Source organism: Balaenoptera musculus, chromosome 14 (assembly GCF_009873245.2).
Source record: "Balaenoptera musculus isolate JJ_BM4_2016_0621 chromosome 14, mBalMus1.pri.v3, whole genome shotgun sequence".
In the NCBI taxonomy this organism is placed as follows: domain Eukaryota; kingdom Metazoa; phylum Chordata; class Mammalia; order Artiodactyla; family Balaenopteridae; genus Balaenoptera; species Balaenoptera musculus.
The window spans coordinates 67,599,916-67,622,225 of NC_045798.1; the positions used below are offsets into that span (position 1 = coordinate 67,599,916).

Here is a 22,310-nt window from a genome sequence, read left to right on the forward strand (position 1 = left end):
CCTTTGGAGCAGGAGGCAGAGATGTGTACACCCCTTGCTTCCTCACATGTGCCAGCCAGTATGAGCCTCATTACCATGAGGGTTGTGTTTAATGATGTTGCACAAAAAGTGACCGTAGAAGGGCTTTCATTTTCTGAGCAATGAGGGCTCCCACTTCTGCCTTGATTTCAGTAGGAAGGATCTGTGCCTGTAACAGTGAGTTAAAAAAACTCTTTCAGTTGCAGTAAGAGAGGACTCGGGCATAGGCAGACCTCTACTTTCTTAGGTCAAGTGTTGGCAAAAGTGTGCCCAAAAGTGAATGTAGACAATTCCCGAAGTAGAGAGAACATCTGTGTCCCAAGAGAAGAGAATGCAGACTCAATGAGCTTTGGCTTCTTTCAGAGGCACTCACCATTTTTTCAATTAAGAGACTATGTTCAAAACTCACTTACCTGCAAGTGTGTATAGAAAATGGAATATGGTTTTCTGTATAGAATAGCTTGAACTGATCTGTCATCTTTATAAAATCCCGAGTGAAATAACAGTATCTTTGGATATTGTCTAATATAAATACTTGGACTAGGTAGCGCCTTCTTGCTATAAATGTCAAGATCAGATAAAACAGGTAAGCAGCTCCTATTTCAGCATTCTATAACCATGAAGTCTATTACAATCTGGGCACGCTAACGATGCTAATTTCTGAATAGGATAGCCAAGGATTATCTTGGTTCAAGATATAGAGGTTCAATCCTTATAGTACATCGTGACCACCAATGGAGGTTGTAAAAGTACAGATCTTGGGTCCCACTCCAGAGATTCTGATTCAGCTGGGAATGGCTCTGGAATCTTCAGTTTTAGCAAATGCCTAAGACATTCAGCTGCCAGTGTGGCTCTGTGTACTATACCTTAAGAAACACTGAACTAAAGCTTTTTGTTTCAGGAGATTGTAATTGCAGATCTTTGGCATGAAGGAGGGAGTGATTAATGGTGTAGGTAGAGGGAAGATAAAGATAGTATGCTTGATGTCTACACCAATCTTGAATCTTTGCCGTGTTATACATATGACTCTCAAGTTTTCCTGGGGGTCTTTTCCATTCCAGCCAGCTGGAAGGGGAAAAGAGGATGGAAGACCATGTTTGGAGAGTTTTGATGGACCCAGATTGGAGGAAGCATTACTGAAGTGAAAACATCAGTAAGTAGCGTCTATCTTCCCAAGAACTGCTCTAACAGCCACAGTTTTCTAGAAGCCGTACAAAACAGGAAGGTTCTTCTGTTCATTTCTCACAAATTTACAATCAGATTATAACAGAGGTCATTATGACAGAGACAGCAGGCAGGGAGGGGGGTGTCATCCTGCCATTCTCTTTACTTCCAAAACGATTACCATTTATGAATGAAATGAACACACTGCCAATTCTGATTCTAGATCATTAACCAAGTATTTAAATTTAATAAAATCCCAGACTAATCCAGACAATTGGTGGCCACCTAGAAACTTTCTCATCAAATTCTTACATTATATTTACTTTTATAACACGCTGATGGATTGATTCCAAGTCAATTATCATGCTAGAGAATACCACGCATGAATCAGAAGAAATAAGCTTGATTTACTTGTAACAACATGGATGGATCTCAAAAACAAAAGACCAAATTTAAAAAGTAAGGTACAGACAGAGATTGATAGTGAAATACCACTTACGTATATAACATGCACACACAAAAGCAATGCTACCTATTTTTCTAGCCTGAGTACACATCTAAATGAAAATACGAATGATGGAATGGAAATATGTGCATTAAATAGACTAAAATGAGTGCCTATGTTGGGGAAAGGGAAATTGAAATTGGAGATAGAAGATAAAGAGGAAAAACAATAAACCAAACCAAACCAGACCAAACCAGGACCTTGTCACAGGTCAATGATGATTGTGAATCATGAGTTGAGGAGCATGATGGACTCAATTTTGAGCCTCTGAGAGACAAAAGGAAAAATGTTAAAGACTTCGTCCCTGCACTTAATGGAATTGCAATTTAAAGTTACGTACATGGAATAAATATATGATCACGTGTTAGATAGGCAGTACTAATGAATACTATAATAGCTCAGAGAATAGGAAAAAAAAGAAAGAAAAATTACAGAAAATTACAGGCAGAAGGAAAAGAATGGAAAAAGCATACATTCTTTGATGTCTGATAGTGGTCCTCAGTTGCATTTCACTGTGTGACAATCTTTGAAGTCTCTTATTTTTACCATTTTCTCAATGGTCTGCAGGAATTAACACCAGTGTAGATCCTCCAGGCCTATCCCAGTTCCAAAAAACTATTTTGTTTGCTTTGTTCTTTTCCACATGCATAGGAGATATGATTGAACTTTGCTTACATGAGGAAAATGTTATTTTAACCTAATTTCACTTATTTCTTCTTATTCCTTTTTTCACATTGATTTTTTTCAGTGCTCAGGTTCTGTGAGGTTAAGTAATATATTCAAAAATTTTCCAATATTATAGTGTGCTCTTCTGCCTCACATTACTTAAGGTAATGCTAACTGCTATAGTAGATACACCTCCAGTACCAGAGGCTGAAAACTCATATCACAGTACAATGATGGTTCTTCTGGATTGCCAGCTCTCCTCCACACAGTGATTCAGGAATCCAGTTTCCTTCAATCTTGAATCTTTACCGTGTTATACATATGACTCTCAAGTTTCCCTGGGGACCTTTTCCATTCCAGCCAGCTGGAAGGGGAAAAGAGGATGGGAGACCATGTTTGGAGAGTTTTGATGGACCCAGATTGGAAGAAGCATTACATTGCTTCTTATTTCCATCCCATTGGCTAGAGCTCAGACAGAGGGCTGACAGGAAGGCTGCGAAAGATAATTTATCTGTATGCTCAGGTACTTGGGGAGATAGGTCTGCCATGTAATTCCTACTTATTTACTTATTTACATTACTCTTTTATTCATAAGAGGTGTAGAAATGGAGAATGAGAAAGGTCATAGGGAATATACCTTTGACTTAACTTGATATATTTAATCCAAAGTTGGATAAAAGAACCTGGTTGTGCCTTTGTAAAGTCTTCTTCGTTAACATTCATTGATCATAAAATAAAGAAAGCTACATGACTAGAACAACTGTATGAATTGGAAAGGCTAGCAAGCCTTCACCTGAAAAATATTCTGCTATGTGGCCAACAGGGGCACTAATCAACTTTGCACCTCTCCTCCATCAGCTGCCTTTTCTGACTTCTCTGAGCCAATAAATATCTAGATGTCTAAATCTTCCAGTCTTGATTAAATTTTATAGATTTGACCCCTGACCTGCCCACAGGGAATTGCCTGGCCCTTTATGCCTTAGCTGATTTCCTTGGACTCCATTTCTTGACAGCCTGAATTTAGCTGCCTAATTGCTTCAGCCCTGGCTGTGCCTGTATAGACTTTCCTTCCAACTAGTTTGAGTTAAGGATCAGCTGCCTCCTAAGTAGCTAAATTCTGGGTAGTAGTACATCCTGGTTAGTATTATTTTGCTGCTATCTTCATCTCATTGTGACTATGGCATATTCATAGTTGGGATTTCTATGTGAAATCCCCACAAAAGAGCTTACTATTTTATCCCATATATATTTGTCCTTGATGAGAAGAGTGCTGAGTCATCCAAATATTTCAAATAGAAATTTAAATTTGAATCATGTAAGGAAGTTCTCCTGGGGACATCTGCTCCAGTGTCTCTGCCATGTGTTTGGGAATTTGCTCATCATCTTTGGTAACTGTTCAAAATGTTGTGGGGGGAATGGAGCCAAGTTTCAACTCAGGCCTAGGCAGGTCAACGTGAGTGAATATAAACTTTGTTCCTTAGGGTAACATGGGGTCTAAAATGTGTGCAGTTGGGTGATCAATTCATGATGCAAATATTGATAATATATCTTTGTCTCACATTTTTACATAAACCGATTAATGATATATAGTGCAGTAATTTCTTTGCCTTTGACTTATAAAGGCCAGACATTGGCAAATTATAGCCTGTTGGTCAAATTTGGCTTGCTGCCTGCTTTGGTAAATAAAGTTTTATTGGAACTTTCCTCATTCCTTCATATATAGTCTCTGGCTGCTTTCATGCTGCAACAGCAGAGACTGTATGGCCCTCAATGCCTATAATATTTATTATCTGGCCCAGAAAAAGTGTGCCTCCCCTGCTTCAGGAGGATACACTGAAAGCACTTATGTGATTCCTAACACAGAATATGGCCAGTAAATGTGAGTTTTCGATCCCAATCTTCCTTTGCTTAGATTGTTCCTTCTACCCGGAGTGCTTTGACCCTCCAGTCATTTATTCATTTATCCGACAAGCTCTGTTCTTGGTGCTGGGTCAGTAGGGATCTCTCACAGACTAGGTCCTCATGGGACTCCTGTTCTACTGGGGTGGGGAGGCGAGAGCAGGGAAACTGGTAGTTGTGTAACATCATGTCTTCTTGTGATTAACATCATGAAGGCAAATAAAGCAGGGCACAGGGTTCCTGCCTGTTTAATTCCTACTCATTCTCCAAAGTCCCATTTGGTCTTTGCCTCTTTCCCTCCCTGTTAACTCACAGCTCCTTTTATTTTGTGCTTTTAAGGCATTTGTGTCATTCCACTTTGAACTGGAGTCTTTGTGGATGTTTTTCTTCTCCACCACAGATTGTGAGCCATAATAACAAGAGCAATGTGACAACTTTTTGTTTCTCAACAGCAAATAACACAGTGCCTGAAAGTAGATAGGAAATTGGTAAATATCCTTAATTAAGCCAGTTCTTGGTTCTAATAATGGAGGTTTTCAGTACCCCACGGCTTAATGCATCCCCCTCACATTGTGTGGTCTTCCTGAGTTTGTGACCATCACCGTGGCCCATCAATCACTTACACAGAGAGAAGGAGAAAATTTCCCACATTTTTAGGAGCTGGGATCCTTTCAGGAATTAACTACACCCATAGGCCCATCAGGACCATAAGTTTTATCTTCTCTTTTGATATAGAAATCAGATAAAATCTGAATTGATTATACCCTGAATTTCCCCCAGTCAGGGGAAACAAGTTCAACCAATCAACCAAATAAAAGGGAGAAAGGGAAGAAGTTGGATAAGCAGTTACAAATAGGTGATATAAATGAGAAATTCTTGGCTTTTTGTTGCTGTATTAAATCACACACACAAACCCCTCTGAGTTCATGGGCTGGTCTGTCGAGAGGAAAACAGGTTACTTTGTTGGAAAGAAACTAGAGTTGGAGGTTGTATTAATCAGTGCTTAGGGACCAGCCAATTTCTCCCTTGCGTGGGATGAATGGGGTTATTCATGAGAGGGCATCTGGGCAGGAAGTGGGGGAGTTGTGGCTAGCTGAGCTGGCTAGTCCCTGAGAGTAGAAGGGAAATCTGTCATCAGAACATATGAGCTTCAGCAAGGTGAGGGCGAAGGCCAAAGGTGCTCGTAGAAGGTGAGTGAGAAGGCAATGAAGAGCTGTGACCTGTTACCAATTAACACAGTTCTTCAGGCAAAGCCATAGACAGAGCTGGGCTGCAGGTTATGCATCCTGTATTACAATCATCACTGAGGCCTCTGTGGAAAAGACCCGACTCTGTGACCCTTGGCCTGGAAGAGATTAATTTTGTTATTGCCTCATTCTCTTTAGCATGATCACCAATGTTTCCCACTATTTCTCAGCACTGGGAGGAAAGAGGCAGTATGGAGGTCCTATAATGCCTAATAAAATCATAAAACACCTAGATGCTTGTAGCTTCTATCTCAGGACACCCTAGTGCTACTGAACTGGAAAGTCTGGAAATTTCTGTTGACTCTGAGAGTGTTTATAAATTGGAGACACGGCAGCAGTCCACCTGCTGTGGGACCTTGGGTAAGATCCTTTCCTCAGTCCACAGTGTAAACCTTCCCTTTGAACTTGACCCAAACTTGTTCCCACTCTGTTACAACCACACATCCTTGAAAAAAGCAGTCAAGGACTCTGGTCTCTTGGAATTCAGGCTGTGTTCTTGAGGAACAACCTGTTTTCTGGGACAACCTGCAGGCACCTGGGCTAGGAGCCGCCCCTGGGACAGATAATGTAGCAGGTGGTCGGGCAGTGGGTTTGCTTGCCCTGTAGGTTTCTACCACTGTGGATTTAAAGTCTTTCCCATGAGGGCTGTACCTTCTAGATCCTCATGTTTTGCATATTTATAAATTGAGAGTAATTCCATTCCTAGGATCCTATGTCCATGTTTCTAGTAAAGTCTAAATTGCCAAGCTGAGCCAGTAGAGAAAAAAGTGTGATCTTTGGAAGGTGGAGACAATCTATCCATCACTGTGAACTTGTGCTATCTATAATGACAATCACAGTATTTTCCCTGTAGTAAATATAAGTACATTTATATAATGATATCGATACTACTATTATAATAATAGCTATCATTAATAGAGCACTTACTATACACCTGACACCCTGCTAAACACTTAAAAAATTATTTGATACACTTATATATTGCAAAATGATTACCACCATAGAGTTAGCTAACACCGCCATCATCTTACATATTTACCATTTTTTTATGATGAGAACATCAAAGATCTACTCTCTTAGCAACTTTCAAGTATATAATATGATATTATTATCTATAACCACCATTATACTGTACATTAGATTCCCATAATTTGTCTTATTACTTTGACCAACGTTTCACATCTCCCTCATTTCTCCAACCTCCCAACTCCTGGCAAGTACCATTCTATTCCGTCTCTGTCTTCAGCTTTTTTACATTCCACGTATAGAAAATGATATACAGTATTAGTCTTTCTCTGCCTGACTTATTTTATTTATTATTATTTACTAACTTATTAACTTAGCATAATGCCCTCAAGGTCCATCCATGTTGTTGCAAATGGCAGAATTTCCTTCTTTCTCATTTTGTATATAAAAAATACAAATATATATAATATGTATCATATCTTCTTTGTCCATTTATCTGTTGATGGACACAGACACTTGGGTTGTTTCTATATACTGATTACTGTGAATAATGCTTCAATAAATGTAACATCTGCAATAACGCTATGAGGTAAGTACTAATATTATTCCCATTTTATAGATGGGGAAAGTGAGGCTTAGGTTAAATATCTTTCCCAAAGACTCATAGCCAGCAGGAGACAGAATCTGCAAAACTAATTCCAAAACCAAAGCTCGTAGCTTCTATGTTATATTGCTCCAGTTCACACAGCTAAAAAGTGAGAGAATAATGGAGGTTCAAACCCAGGCAGCCTGACTCAGAGGCAACACTCTTTTTCAGTGCACTATGTTTATATTTGTGTCTGTGTTTGTACATGTTTTCACCAGATGTGCTGAATTGAGTGGTAGCTCCTTTTCTTCTTGGGGACAGGTGGAAGTCAGGAGAACTCATAGCCTGTTGCTTAGCAACTGTGGACTTTCCAGTGTAGATTAGTTCTATGCATTTATGGGAGAATGAGACATTGTATTGAGATGTAGAAATAGTCATAGGCACTTTTTAAAATTTGCACTTGTTGTAAACTGTGGCAGGGAGATTGCAGTTATATCTATTTCAAACACTGTCAAGTTGCACTGGCCATTTTTAGACCTTGTGTAGCAATGGACTCAGATCTAGGTGGAAAAAGAAAAATGCAATCAGTGGAGTGAGATCATTGTCAATTCTGTTTTACCTGAAGTGATGAACTTATTACCATGAGGTATAATTTATGAACAACTGCAGGTTACCTTCTATGACTTTCCAGTTATCTGAAATGTTTCATATTTCAGGCTGGTTCAGCCAGATCTGTGCTAAAAGAATTTAACAGTAAGAGAAATAATGAATTGGTAATAATGAATGAATTAGCCAGCAGATAGGTTTTCTGTTTAGCTAACAAAGAAAAAGGGGTTTATAATACAGCATCATAGTATCTGGAATTTGAGATCCAAGTGACCTGCTTCATAATTTTCCTTTAATATAAACACAACAAATCCATTCTCTGATTTAATAGTTTCCACTCTCAAAGAGGTGACTTATCATTCTATTTCCACAGCATTTGCCAGAGGTTTATTTAACCCATGTCTTAATTTGAACCTAAAATTGCACAATGTAAGCGACCAAGTAGACCCTGAGCAACATGATGGAGTGGGATTCTTTAGATTCTGAATTCAGGCTCTTGACCCTCGGCCCCCTGTTTCTATCTGTACCATCTATAAACCTGTGGGAAGACTGCTGAGGCCTTTGAGGTAATGTTGCAGGTGGTAGTGATTAGTTCAACAAATGTTTTTGGCTGCCTTCCAGAGACATGGTCGATAGTGCTTCCTGGATTCCTTGGAGTTTGGTGGGGCCCTCATGACCAATTCTGGCCACCGAGTTATGTTTGGAAGTGTGTGTATCATTTCTTGTTAGGGCATTCCATTGACAGGGCACCACCCTCCAGAGCTCTTTTTCTATCTGCCGTGGACCAGCAATGAGCCTTCTATAGCTGTTCTGTTAGCCTGATTCCTAGAATGGGGGCCTTCATGGAAAACTGCTGACACAAAGGATATATAACATAAGCAAGAAATCAGCTTTTTTTTTTTTAACTACTGAAATATGGGGGTTGTTTGTTACTAGAACATAAGCCAGCCTATTGTGAGGCCAATTTTATCTGTTATAATATTGCATGGAATAGCTAAGCCTGAGAATCACCAAGATAGTCCTGAAGAACCAGGTGGGGGGATGGCGAGACTCTCCTTTCATATTAAGATAAAGCATATTACTATAAAGCTGTAGTAATTAAACCAGTACAGTATTGTTAATATGATAAATAAAATGGCCAATGAAAGAAAACTGAGAGTTCAGAGCAGCCTCAAGCATGTTGGGGAATTGTATATTTGGTATAGCAGTGTTGCAGATTGTTAAGGAAAAATAGAAGAGTCAAGAAATGGTGCTGGGAAAGTTGGCATTCCATATGGAAAAAGATATGAATTTAGCTTTCTATTTTGTACACAGAAATCAATTACCAAGTAGATTAATTAGCTAGATGTGAAAGGTAAAATTTTTAAACTTCTTATGAAGATTTGAGTAGAGAAGGAATTTTTAAAAGAGAAAAAAGATCGATAAATTAGATTACATTAAAATTTAAAAATCAAAAGCCTTTATCAAAAAAAAAAAAATGAAAAGAGAAGCCTCCACAGCAAATGAATATAATTTGCAAAGGATTACATATCAGAGAGAAAAGGATAACTGTATAATAACTCAGTTCATAGGAAAAAACTTAAGCCATTTCACAGAAGAGGAAACACAAATGGCAAATAGATACAAGAAAAGACGTTTACATCATTAGTTATCAGGAGAATGCAAATTAGGTACATATAAACACTCAAAAATTTAGAAGTCTGCTAATACCAAGTGTATGTGAGGATGTGGATCTATAGCAATTCTCATGTACTCCTTATAGGAGTGTAAGTAGTTAATACAACTATTTTGGAAAACAAGTTTTCATCTCCGTAAAGCTGAACATTTCCTTTCTCTACAAAGAGCAATTTTACTCATAGATGTCATGAAGAAATACTCTAAATATGTATACTAAAACACATTCAATGGTATAGCCGTTAGGGAAAACAGTTTGGAAATGCCTCCCAGAATTAAAAACGGAATTACCATATGATTCAGCAATTCCACTTGTGGGTATATATCCAAAAGAAATGAAATCAATATCTCAAAGAGATATCTGCGTTCCCATGTTCATTTCAGTATTATTCACAATAGCCAATATATGGAATCACCCTGTGTCCATTGACAAATGAATGGATTAAGAAATGGGACCCTCTCTCTCTCTCTCTCTCTCTCTCTCTCTCTCTCTCTCTCTCTCCATATATATTATAATTCAGCCTGTCATTTGTGACAACATGGATGAATCTGGTGGACAGTATGCTAAGTGAAATAAGCCAGGCACAGGAAGACAAATAATGCATGATCTCACTTATATATGGAATCTAAAAAAATTGAACTCATAGAAGCAGAGGGTAGAATTGTGGTTGTCAGGGGCTAGGGGGTGGGAGAAATGGGGAGATGTTGGTAAAAGAGTACAAGCTTTCAATTATGCAGGATGAATAAGTTCTGGAGAGCTAATGTATAGCATGTCAATTGTACTTAATACTGTATTTTATACCTGAAATTTGCTTAGAGAGTAAATCTTAAGTGTTCTCACAACCTACACACATAAAATGGTAGCTATGTGAGGTGGTAGGTATGTTAATTAGCTTTATTGTGGTCATCATTTTACAATGTATAGGGACATCAAAATGTCACAGTGTATACCATAAATACATACAATTTTTATTTGTGAATTATACTTCAATAAACCTTGGGGGAGTGGAAAGATACATGCAAGACTATTCACAGCAACATTGCTTGTAAGAGCAAAAATACTAAAACAATCAAAACGCCCACTGCCAGGAATATGATTAATTGCGGAATGTCTTTTAAATGGAATATTATACATCAGTGAATAATAAATGTATCATCCGTGTATCATATATGTTTGATTCATGTATAATTTTGAATGAATATTTGAATGAGGAAAATGTCATAGAGTAATACATACCAAATGAAACCATTTTTAAAATGCTTAAAAACAAGAACAACTAAACAGTATATTGAGAAGGAAGCTGGGGAATGAAGGAGTGAGGGTAAGAGCACATGTAGATACAATAATTCTGATAATACTCCAACCATTAAGTGGGTGATAGATCCATATGTATTTATTTTACTATAATATTTTCTCCTTTATGTATGTGCCCCAGATGTAACAGATCTTATTATGTATTTTTCCCAAAGATCTTATATGTGTCCAGTAAAGTGTTTAAATAAGTGTCCAGTGAATTGTGAACAAAAGATACGTCTTCATTGGAAACCTCTTTCCAGCGACATGGAACTTATTCATTCTCTAAGCACCTCTGAAGAGTGTTCACAATTAGAGTTGTCTTTCCCAGCATTTTTCATTTCTGATTTTGACATTTATGAAATCCTCAGGTAGTGAATAACAGAAGACCCTTTCTCTAGCAACATATTCTTTTCCTCCTTTTCTTTCTCTTTCTCTTCCTCCTGTCTCTTTTTCTTTCTGTTTAAAAAAAAAATTCAACTAAATTATTGATAATTTTTTGCCTTATAGTTGTTATTGATTTTTCTTCCTTAGACGTGCATCATTTCTAAGACATTTGCCTCTAAAGTACTTCTTTTTTTGTCAACATGAAACACCTTTCTCAAATGATAGCATGACTTTTCAATGTTTTCATTTAACTCTTCAGGTAATTATTCTGTGCCTCTGTGTCAGTGCTTGCGATTTCCCTGGAACTCCAATAACTGCAATAGGTCACATTCATATAACACATACTATGCTCTAGCTTCTACTCTTAGCGTTACCTCATTCAATCCTCACAAAATCCCTCTAGTATTATCCCCATTGCAGATGAGAAAGCTGAGGCATGGAGAGGTTAAAAACCACCAGTGGCAAAGCTGGAATTCAAGCCAAGCAGTCTAGTTACGGTTTCCATGTTCCTGACTAACTACCACATCATCACAATACCCTTTCACTTTTATATCAACCAGTTTTCTGTCTGAAGCAATAAAATTATCTATTGCTTTCAATAAAAAAATTTTCCACTGGGCATCTTCCAACACACCTGTATTGAATTTATCTCTGGATGAGATGCATGCCTTTACCAAGAGTGTTGCCTGGTGTGCAAGTATTGGCTTGGCTCTATCTGATCCTGAAACATGCAAGGATAGCTAGTATAGACTGCCAGACTAGTTTCAGTACAAATAAAGTTCTGTTTCTTTTTCGAAAACTCATCAAACTCAATTTTCATTGCATTTGTAATAAACTTATCTGATTCAAAATTCTGAAAATACAAAAAAGACTGTGCAATCTGAAATATTTCCCTCCTGCACCCTTTACCCAGCCACCCTATCATGCAATAAACTTTATCAGTTTCTTGGACCCTGCAGAGAGAATATTTTATACACGAGTAAATATGCATTTATTTTATATACAAGTAAATATGCATATGTTAAAAATCCTTTTGAATATTAAACATTCATTTTGCACTTTACTTCACATCAGGTACTATGCTAAACCCTTTTATTTAATCCTTCCAGTAGCTCAACAAGGTAGATTTTACTGTATCCCATTTTGCAGATGAGGAAACTGAGGCACAGAATCACATAACTGTACAAAACACAGCTGATATTTGAACCCAGACAGTCTGACTCCAGAGCCCATGCTGTTAATTGCTACAATATATTGCCCCTCCCTGCTGAATCTTTTTATGAGAAAAAATGAGATAAGCAGATTCTTTAGTTTATATAGTTCACATTGGAGACAATATCTCCATTCCTTCAGAGAGAAGAAAATACTGTACTTGTACATTTCTTTTTTACAACATCTCTCAGTGAGAGAGAATTTGTATACCATAAAATTTACCCACCCATAAAATTTACCCATTTCAAATGTACAATTTAATGATTTATAGTGTATCCACAGAGCTGCATAACCGTCACCACACTATAAGTATAGAACATTTTTATCATCTGTAAGAGAAACCCTGTGTCCATTACCAGTCACTGTCTATCCCCGCTCCACAGCACTAGGCAACCACTAATATACTTCCTGTCTCCATGGATTTATCTGTTCTGGACTTTCACGTAAATGGAATCATACAGTGTGTAACCTTTTGTACTGAGTTCTTTCACTTAGTATAATGTTCTCTAATTAATTGTTCAATCCCTGACATGACCTTTTAGCAGGGAGTTAACATTTTTATTCTGTGGACTTTTCCCTGTCTCCAACTTCCCAATCAGTTCAAAATTCTGGTGCAATAACTAGAGAAACAGGTCAGCCCTGCTGGTGCTTCTGTGGCTCTGCTATATGATATCTCGTCTGAAGACTAGTCTTGCATGTTTCAGTGGACCCTTCTAGACCATGGAATGATGCATTTACTCACCCAGATTCTGCTTGGAGTGCCACATCCTTGATCTCTGGGGGCTTTATGTTGTTGTTGATCACGTTTACAAGCTTACCCATTTCTTTTTCAAAGTTGGAATCATGGTGTCATCTGGCCAAGTTTAGAAGTGCTTCTAGTTCCAGCCTGAACCAGAACATTTAGATTCTTCTGTTAGAATGGGACACCAGCACAGTCCTGTCGGTGAGTTTACCTTTAGGGCCCTTGGAGTCTCCTCTGGCTAGTAGAACTTGGATCAGACAGCCCTAGTATACTCTAAATAGTCTTCCTTAACTTTGAATTTTAGGGAGCAGGTGTTGTGCGTCTTTGTCCCCATCTTCCCAAAAAGCCTTGAGGAAAATCATTCAACTTGGTATTCCCTCTGCTGGCACCAGTTCTACACTTCAAAAGTGTGTCTTGTTAGAGCATAAAAATATCTTTTATACCTACTTCTAGACCAGTGACTGCCTATCAGATAAGGGAGCCCCCCTTAAAATTCTTCCTTGACTAAGGAAGATCCTTTCTAAGGTTACTTGCTCTATCCAACTAAGCAAAGAAGTGGAGCATGGCTTCAGCAAACCATTACAAAATGCAAGAGTTTTCCATCTGCTAAATAATTCCTTTTCATCTTTTTTAAAGACCATCCATTGCATCGGCTCAGCGCTCTTCAGTCTCCAGATATGTTTCCTTGAACTTCAGAATTGTGTTTGTGCCTTGAGTGTGACAGTCTGGGCTTGACAGTTTGCTCATTTGCTTTCATTTCTCCTACCATTAAGTTAAACTCTCTTGTTTCACTTTCAAAGAGATGGATCGTCTTGCCTTTTTGGGGAGGTAGATTTGAAATTCTGTGTATTCCATCAAATTTTCTTTTTCTTTGACACAGTAAAGAGCAAGGAATTTAAAAGTTTAAAGAAAATTTGCAAAGATAAAGCAGAGAGCAGTTTGCAACAGACTCACTTACTTTTAAATGCACCTGCAGATGATGTCGGCCGAGTTACTGCCAACTGTGGTGAGCCCCTCAGGCTGCTGATCGGAATGCTGAAGCGTTGCTTACAGAAATTAGAAATCATCAGTATGGGGTTTGGTCCTGACTGTGATGTAAAAGTAGGGAGTATGACAAGTTCAGCAGATTTAAATCCAGGGTCACCTGTATTAGAATTCTGTGATGTGTATTTTCAATTGGAGAAGGTTTCTGGTACTAATTTGTTGAGTTTTTTCCCTTCTAGTTGCCTGAAAGGCATTGCTTTTATTATAATGAATCCTAGCTAGTTTATGAGAGCAAAGAGAAGCCAGTTGAGTGGAAAGGCAAGAAGTTACTTATTTTTTTCTTTAGGAGGAAAGTAGATATTCCACATGTATGATTTATGATGGCTTATCATGAAAGATTACTGACTATGTTGACCCCAAACAAGCCTCCATTTTCTGATTCAGATTTAGAAAGAGCCATACAGCATACAGAGAGTCACTAGGGAGGACTTAGATGGTCGGACTTCCTCTGCCAGCTGTCGCAGGGTGAGGGAGCACGAAGACCAGACAGGAAGCAGAGCCATCCCTCCATTGCCTGCGCCTGAGCCCCTTCTCCAGGCCACATGCTATGCTAGTACTTTCCACATGTGGAAAAAGAAAACTAAAAGCCGTATTTTTCTTTCTTTCTACTTTATTTATTTGTTTATTTAACTAGAAGTATAGTTAGATTTACAATGTTCTATTAGTTTCAGGTGTACAGCTAAGTGATTCAGTTGTGTATGTATGTGTGTGTGTGGGTATATATATATATATATATATATACATTTTTTTTAAGATTCCTTTCCTTTATAGGTTATTACAAAATATTAAGGATAGTTCCCTGTGCTATACAGTAGGTCCATGTTAGTTATCTATTTTATATATAGTAGTGTGTTTCTGTTAATCCCAAACTTGTAATTTATCCCTCCCCACCTTTCCCCTTTGGTAACCATAAGTTTGTTTTCTACGTCTGTGGGTCTATTTCTGTTTTGTATATAAGTTCATTTGTATCATTTTTAAAAAAAATTCTCTATATAAGCAATATTATATGATATTTGTCCTTCTCTGTCTGACTTACTTCACTTGGTATGATAATCTCTAGGTCCATCCATGTTACTCCAATTGTCATTATTTCATTCTTTTCTTATGGCTGAGTAATGTTCCATTGTACAAGTGTACCACATCTTAAAAGCCATATTTTTCTATTCACAATTTTTCTTAGTCACAATTGTGGCTGAACTATTGCTATAAATCTCAACAGATTTAAAGCAAATAGGAGCTAAAAAGAAGACTTAACCCAAGTGACCATGGGAATAGAAAGCCTTGGGCTAGTTCATTATCCTCTGTCTTAATTAAAGATAAGAGGTTAAAAACTATTTACAAGTCAATTACCCTAAAATGACAAGCAAGAAAGAACTTTAGCCACGTGGGACAGATGTTCTTTTGAAATCATATCTGTAGGTATTCTGAATTATTAAATTTCTCTCTATGTTATTTGCTGAAAAAAATAAACTCTCCTTTGATGATCTGCCATTTAAGTACAAATATTTATTGCTGTCTCCTATGGAATGTAGCCTTTAACCACATGACTGTGACTATTGCAAAAATTTACTTTTTCTTTGGTAAGAAATTCTATTTGTTCATTATAAGTTCAAGAAGAAAATGTGTTCTGTTAGAAAATGTTATAGAAATTGAGTTAATTCACCTCAATTTTAATATACACACTGATTATGAACTTGTTTATGACATTTTAACTTCATTCTGTCACCTCAGTATACAAATGGCAAGAACTCACTTGTTAGTAAAAAGCATGAATATCCCATACTTTGGCTTTTGTTCCTATGTCCCCTTTAGCAAAACAAATGAGTGATTCAAACAGATTCATTTCTAACCACATTTGAAGTTTGTTTTGTTGTCCCATGTGTTATTATTTTTAGTCCTCACAAAGCCCCTGAGAGAGAAATGGCATTATTGCCAGGGAAATATCTCCTGGGAAAACTGGGGCTTAGAGATCTCCTGGTCCAAAGAAACATAGGCGGTGTCAGAAACAGGAATCAAACCCAGCTCCGTCTGCCCTCATGGCCCAGTTCTCATGTGCCATGCTATGTCCTGAGAGCGCTAGCTGTTAGATTCTATTGGTTGGTTCAAAGACTTACAGGAAAAGTTTTTGTACTCATAATTCCATTGCCAAGGCTCTGGGCTTAAAGTGTCCTTTATAGATCACAAAACTAGTAGCTTCAACTTAAGGCTTGTAGGTGGTGGGGATCCAGTTACTATTGCTTCTGCTACTCTGGGAAACTAGCAGGATTTGGGTCCCATTTCCATTGACACTTTTGGTTCATTGCTGTGTTGGTGGTCCCATTGGGGCAGCCATGAAAGTTGTTGAGCATCAGTGAACAGCTTGGACAATCTCATCCCCAGTAAGGATTCAGACTTTCTTTTATGAATCCTGCCTCCTTAGCATCAATCCTCTCCATCGCTTCATCACCAATCCAACTGCCACTGCTTTTTTCTCTTGCCTGAACAATTGTCAGTTTCCATACTGATTTTTCTGCTTCTAACCTATCTTGCATATCTACCCTAAGACTGTGTCTTCTCAAAATTAGAACTCATCATATTACCTCCCTGCTTAAAATCCTTCCACGACTCACCATTGCTTTCAGGATAAAGTACCAGCTCCTTAGGTTATCACACAAAGTTCTCCAGGACCTTCGGTGTCAGATCTCAACCCGCTTGCCATACACATCCTGTTCTCCAGACATATCTAAAATACTTGCATATTTCTGGATGCATTGTGTTATTTAACATCTTCATGCCTCTCTTCATGCTTCGTCTTCTTGGAACAGCTCTTTACTCTCTACTCAATGGTCTACCTCTGTCACAACAGGTGAATGTATGGGTATCTTTTTATCTGCCAAGCATCCATCCACTTCCTTTCCTACTACAATAATGGTGTTCTGGTGATGCTGCCAACCATAGCATCTGTTTTATTGAGCACAGGAGTGGGTGTGTGGTACGGGCACAGGTATGGGCAGTCATAGGACCTCTTCAACATAACGACTGGTCCAGGGGTGGGCATGTGAACCAAGTTAGGCCAATCAAAATCTTCCCTGGAATTTTTCATATGCAAACTAGAGACTTTTTCTCTTCTCCACTGCCATTGCTTTTGTTATAATATTGTTAAGGATGTTAAAATATTTAAGATAGTACAAATTAACTGTATGACTGTGGCCCCAGAACCACTTTTGCCTGTGTTTCCTGACACAGAGGGGAGGCTGAAGAATAAAGTTGATGTTTAGAATGAAACAGAAATGAGAGGTGGAGAGAAAGGCCTGGAGCATTGGATGTCTGAGATCTATCTTTTGTTAGCCAGTAGACCTGGTAAAGTTAATTAATTTCCGTAAGCTCTGTATTTTTTAATCGACAAAATAGGGAAAATAAAAGTAATACTATCTGCCAAATAGGGTTCTTATGAAGATCATGTAAAACAGAGCATATAAACTGCTTAACAGTGCCTAGCTAAAGTAAATGCTCAATAAACATTAGTGGTGACTTGTTATAGCTAAAGGCAGGAGAGAGCTTCTTCTTCTTTCTCATCCATAGTGATTGGGGTTTCTCTGTTAGTATTTAGGCCTATTTATCACTGGCTGTGGGCTAATTGTGGGACCATTTCTCTTTCCCTAGTATCCTCTTGGCCCATCTATCAGGCTAATTACCATCCTTTAATGTCTCACCTTTACTTCTTTGAGACATTTAAATAAATTAAATCTTAATAAACATGCTTTAAGAATGTTTTCATTTACTTACAATAATATTAAAATATTTAAGGTACTAAAATGCATAAGGAGATAGGACCAGTGAAGATGTTTTATTACATTACTGGAAATATAATACATTGTAACACAAAATAATTTTGATTGTTTCAAGCACCACATTACCAAGTGAGTACAATATAGGAAGGATGCATGTGACAAGGGCATTCTGTAGGCAATTCAGCGGACTCAGCACAATTGCTCCAAGAGGTTGCAATATTTTTCTCTTATTAACAGACTGACCTCATGTTTTTTTGTTTTGTTTTGTTTTTTATTTTATTTATTGATTTTTGGCTGTGTTGGGTCTTTGTTGCTGTGCGTGGGCTTTCTCTAGTTGCAATGAGGGGGGTTACTCTTTGCTGCAGTGGGCGGGCTTCTTATTGCGGTGGCCTCTCTTGTTGCAGAGCACGGACTGTAGGCGCATGGGCTTCAGTAGTTGTGGCTTGAGGACTCTAGAGTGCAGGCTCAGTAGTTGTGGTGCACGGGTTTAGTTGCTCCGTGGCATGTGGGATCTTCCCGGACCAGGGCTCAAACCCGTGTCCCCTGCATTGGCAGGTGGATTCCTAACCACTGAGCCACCAGGGAAGCCCTGACCTCATGTTTTTATGGGAAAATTGATAAACTTTCCTTCGTAGTTTTCTCATAAGATGCATATGAATTGTATTTTAAAGTGGGCAGCCAGTAACCTCATTGCATGTCTCTCCTCTGTGTCTGTGACCCAGCTCTTTTAAGAAATGCAGCATCAGCACCACTCTCATCTTTTCCTTTAGCTGCCTGACATATAAGCAAAATTCCCCCAAAATCCATTGGTGAGATTGGAGGGGAGACACTAATGATCTCTGCTATTTCTCTTTAATATCGACCTATTTGTCTGCCCAAGCAGACATAGTCATTGGAAAGAGCAGAGTCAATGATGGCAAAGTACTAGAAGAACCCTGGACAATATGAGGGGACCCAGGTCCTAGTCTTGGTTCCGTCAATTGCCGTGTACTTGGGTATCTTTTTCTTCTTTCTGGATATCTTTTTCCTCATCTGTAAAATAAGAAGCTTTAAGATCCATAACACAAGTATACTTTATGGCCTAAAGGTAACTTCAATACTTCAGAATTAGTATGAATCTGAATTGATACCCCTTATCCCCTGTTTAACTTAAAAAATATTGGGTATTGTTTTATTCAGGCCTTGCTAACTGCAAGAATAGAAACCCATCAGACTAGTCCAGATATAAAGGGAGATTACTGAAGGACTACAAGGGACTATTCTGAAGGCATCCCAGGATAGGAAATGAAGTTCTGCCAAGCCACAGGGGACCTAGGGAAAGTCAGGAATGGAGTCACCCCACTCCAGTCTCAGGGGACCGCAAAGTTTCTTAGTGCTCTTTGGGCATTTGGTCCATTCCTGTGCTTCCTACTGCAGACAGGTCAGTTTCTTCTAATTAATTTTGAATTTTCAGCTCCCTCCTAATTCTGAGTTATCTCGGCACAATGCCAATGTTGATTAAACCCTATGGCCTTTTTAAAAAAATTTTTAATTTTATATTGGAGTATAGTTGATTTAAAATGTTGTGTTAATTTCAGGTGTACAACAAAGTGATTCAGTTATACATATACATATATCTATTCTTTTTCAAATTCTTTTCCTATTTAGGTTATTACAGAATATTGAGTAGATTTCCCTGTGCTATACAGTAGGTCCTTGTTGGTTATCTATTTTATTTATATTAATAGTAGTGTGTATATGTTAATCCAAAACTCCTAATTTATCTCTCTCCCCCACCTTTCCCCTTTGCTAACCATAACTTTGTTTTCTAAGTCTGTGTAAACTCTATGACCTTTAACTAAAAGGTCTGACACCTCCCATGATCCAACTTCCTCAGACCCTTAGAGATTGCTTTCTTCCACAGGCTAAGAAGAGAGGGCCCAGTTTGGGTCAGGCGTCCATCCCTGGTCCAACCAGTAGTAGCCTGGGGTCATGCAGTGCTCAGAGCCACTCCAGCCAGGGGCTGTGGATAGGGAATGGAGGCAGTGAGATAATGATGGGCATGAGTACTAGAGGCCTAAGGAAGTCCAATCTAGGGGCTCTGGGGCTTGAGCTAGACCTTCGTATCATTTATCAGAATTCACTGGAGAGATTGGGGATGGGCAGACACTAATGAGCCTCCTAGTCAATCAAATACTCAGCAGTACTCACTAAACTCCCTCCCAGAGGGATGACATTGGTGTACTTGGTAATCTATGCAGAGAACCTGGCAGGAGAGCCTACCACTGAGCACGTGCTCCATAACTTATTCCCCACCTCCCCACCCCGCAAAGAGTTTCAATCATGTTATAGAAATAAAATATCCATTTATCCAGTAAAATATAGGGAAAATGAGATAGATCATTGGATTCCAAAGAATGGAGAGCTCTTTAGGAGTTGAAGTTGAGGGTTGGAAAAATCTCAGGTGTCTATCGAGCCTTGGGTGGCAGATAGAATTCAGATAGGATATGGAGAGGGAGGAGGGAAGAATGCATTCAGATTTCAGGAGCATAACGAGGAACAGAGGCCAGATGCTGAGATTCATGGAGAAGAGAGAAGACCATTTCTGGTTGGGGTAGAGAGTTGCCAGATAGATAGCAAAAGCCCTAACCCTTCAAGATGGAAGCACCTCCCAGGGACTGCTCATCAGTTGGATAAAAGGTAGAGCAGCTCCTTGTTAGGCAGACTCCTAGATGTTCACTGAGCATGACTTGACTCAGAAATACTGTCAGTGGCCCAGTTTTCCATGAGGTCTAGCACATAAGGCTCTTTAAGAACTGATGCTTAGATGATTTAGAGGCTCATTAGGTAAGCACCGAAAAGGTATCTGAAGTACTACTTCTCAGAAGGGAGACACCTTGAAGGCAAGTAGATGCCCTGATAGTAGATGAGAGCTGGCTAGTGGGCATATTTATGACCTAGAAAGTGGACATTAAAAGACAGGGGTGGTTCCAGCTTGAGACTATTCTGTTGAGATCAAATAGATAATATTGCCAAAAAGCTTCTAAGAAAGAAAAAGTGCATGATAAAGGGAAAAGTGTGTTCTGTATTGCCAGATGCAAAACGTATTTTTTTCTCTAAGTTTCTCCATCACCTAAAAGTTTAATGTGTCTTGAGTTTAAAAGATGCTTATATTTCTTACTGAATATAGGATTTCTCACGTTGGGGATGATAGAGATGGATACAGTATCACTGTGGAACATTTGTAGCCCTGTGTATCAGTTATCGATTGCTGTGTAACAAATTACCCTAAAACTTTGCAGCTTAAAACAATGAACATTTATTATGGCCCAGTTACTGAGAGTAAGGAATCCAAGAATGACTTGGCTGAGTGGTTTTGGTTCAGGGTCTGTAATGAGGTTGCAGTTAAGCTATTGGCCAGGACTACAGTTATCTGAAGGCTTGACTGGGGCTGAAGGATCCACTTCCAAGCTCATTCACATGGTTTTTCACAGGTCTCAGTTTCTTGCTGGCTTTTGGCTGGAGACTTCAGTTCCTAACCATGTGGGCCTCTCAGAAGTGGCCTGAGAATCCTCTTGATATGACTTGAGTAGTGAGAGAGGGAGAGGGAGAGAGAGAGGATCCTGAAGACTGAAGCCATAGACTTTTGATCATCTAGTCTTACAAATGACATACCATTATTTCTGCTGACTTGTATTGCTCACACAGCCTAATCCTGGTACAATATGATTGGTCCGGGGACCAATCGGGTCAGCTTGGAGGCTGGCTATCACACCCTGAACCTTTGGGAAGACAGCTAACTTCTCTGAGTCTCATCTTCCCCTCAAACAGGAATAAAAATGCTAGCTAGAGGTGCCGACTTCATTTGGTTTTACTGAGGATCTGGTGTGGTAATGGATGAGAAACCCCTTTGTAACTGTAAAATCTATTGGATGAAAAAGTTGATGTCACTGATCTGGAGGTGAGAACTAAAAGTCAAAGACAGTGGAGAATTCCAACCAGTAAAGGGAGAGCCATGGGCTGTCTTAGGCTACCACACCCTGCCCCTTCCCACAGACACCTAGGCCCCTCTAGGGCTTGGCAGTTTGAAACCATGTAGAGTTTGCAGTTAGCGTGTGTGACTTTTTTCTTGGCATAATAAACTTCATGTTTCTAAAGAAAATAACTGGAGAAACAAGCCTTCCTGCAAGGTTTGAAAGGTTCAAGGCCATCAGCTTGTTCTCACCATACAATTTGTTAACACGTCAGTTGTCTGTGAATTAAAAACATGTGGCTTCAATTTTACTGAAATGATTCATCGCTTGGAAAAATATATTTGGAGGTTGCACTGAATGTAAGGACATTGATAAGTGTGATCTAGTAAAAATGCCCATGTCCTGAGCTCACATGCCCTTATTTTCCTTACTATGTGTTGTGGTTAAAACGTTGAGAAAAACTGGAATAATGGTTGGAATTGTTCTGGAGCTGCAAGTTGAAGGTTTCGGAAACTGTAGCCAGGCCTAGCCAGGATGGACAGGACTGACTCCATGGAGGGTCTTCCCTGTAGCCCCA

The 22,310-nt window shown here is 38.8% G+C and overlaps 1 pseudogene; it reads left to right on the forward strand.

The window, feature by feature from the left end:
• Positions 1-22,310, forward strand: part of LOC118906730 — a 125,367-nt pseudogene that overhangs the window by 41,878 nt on the left and 61,179 nt on the right.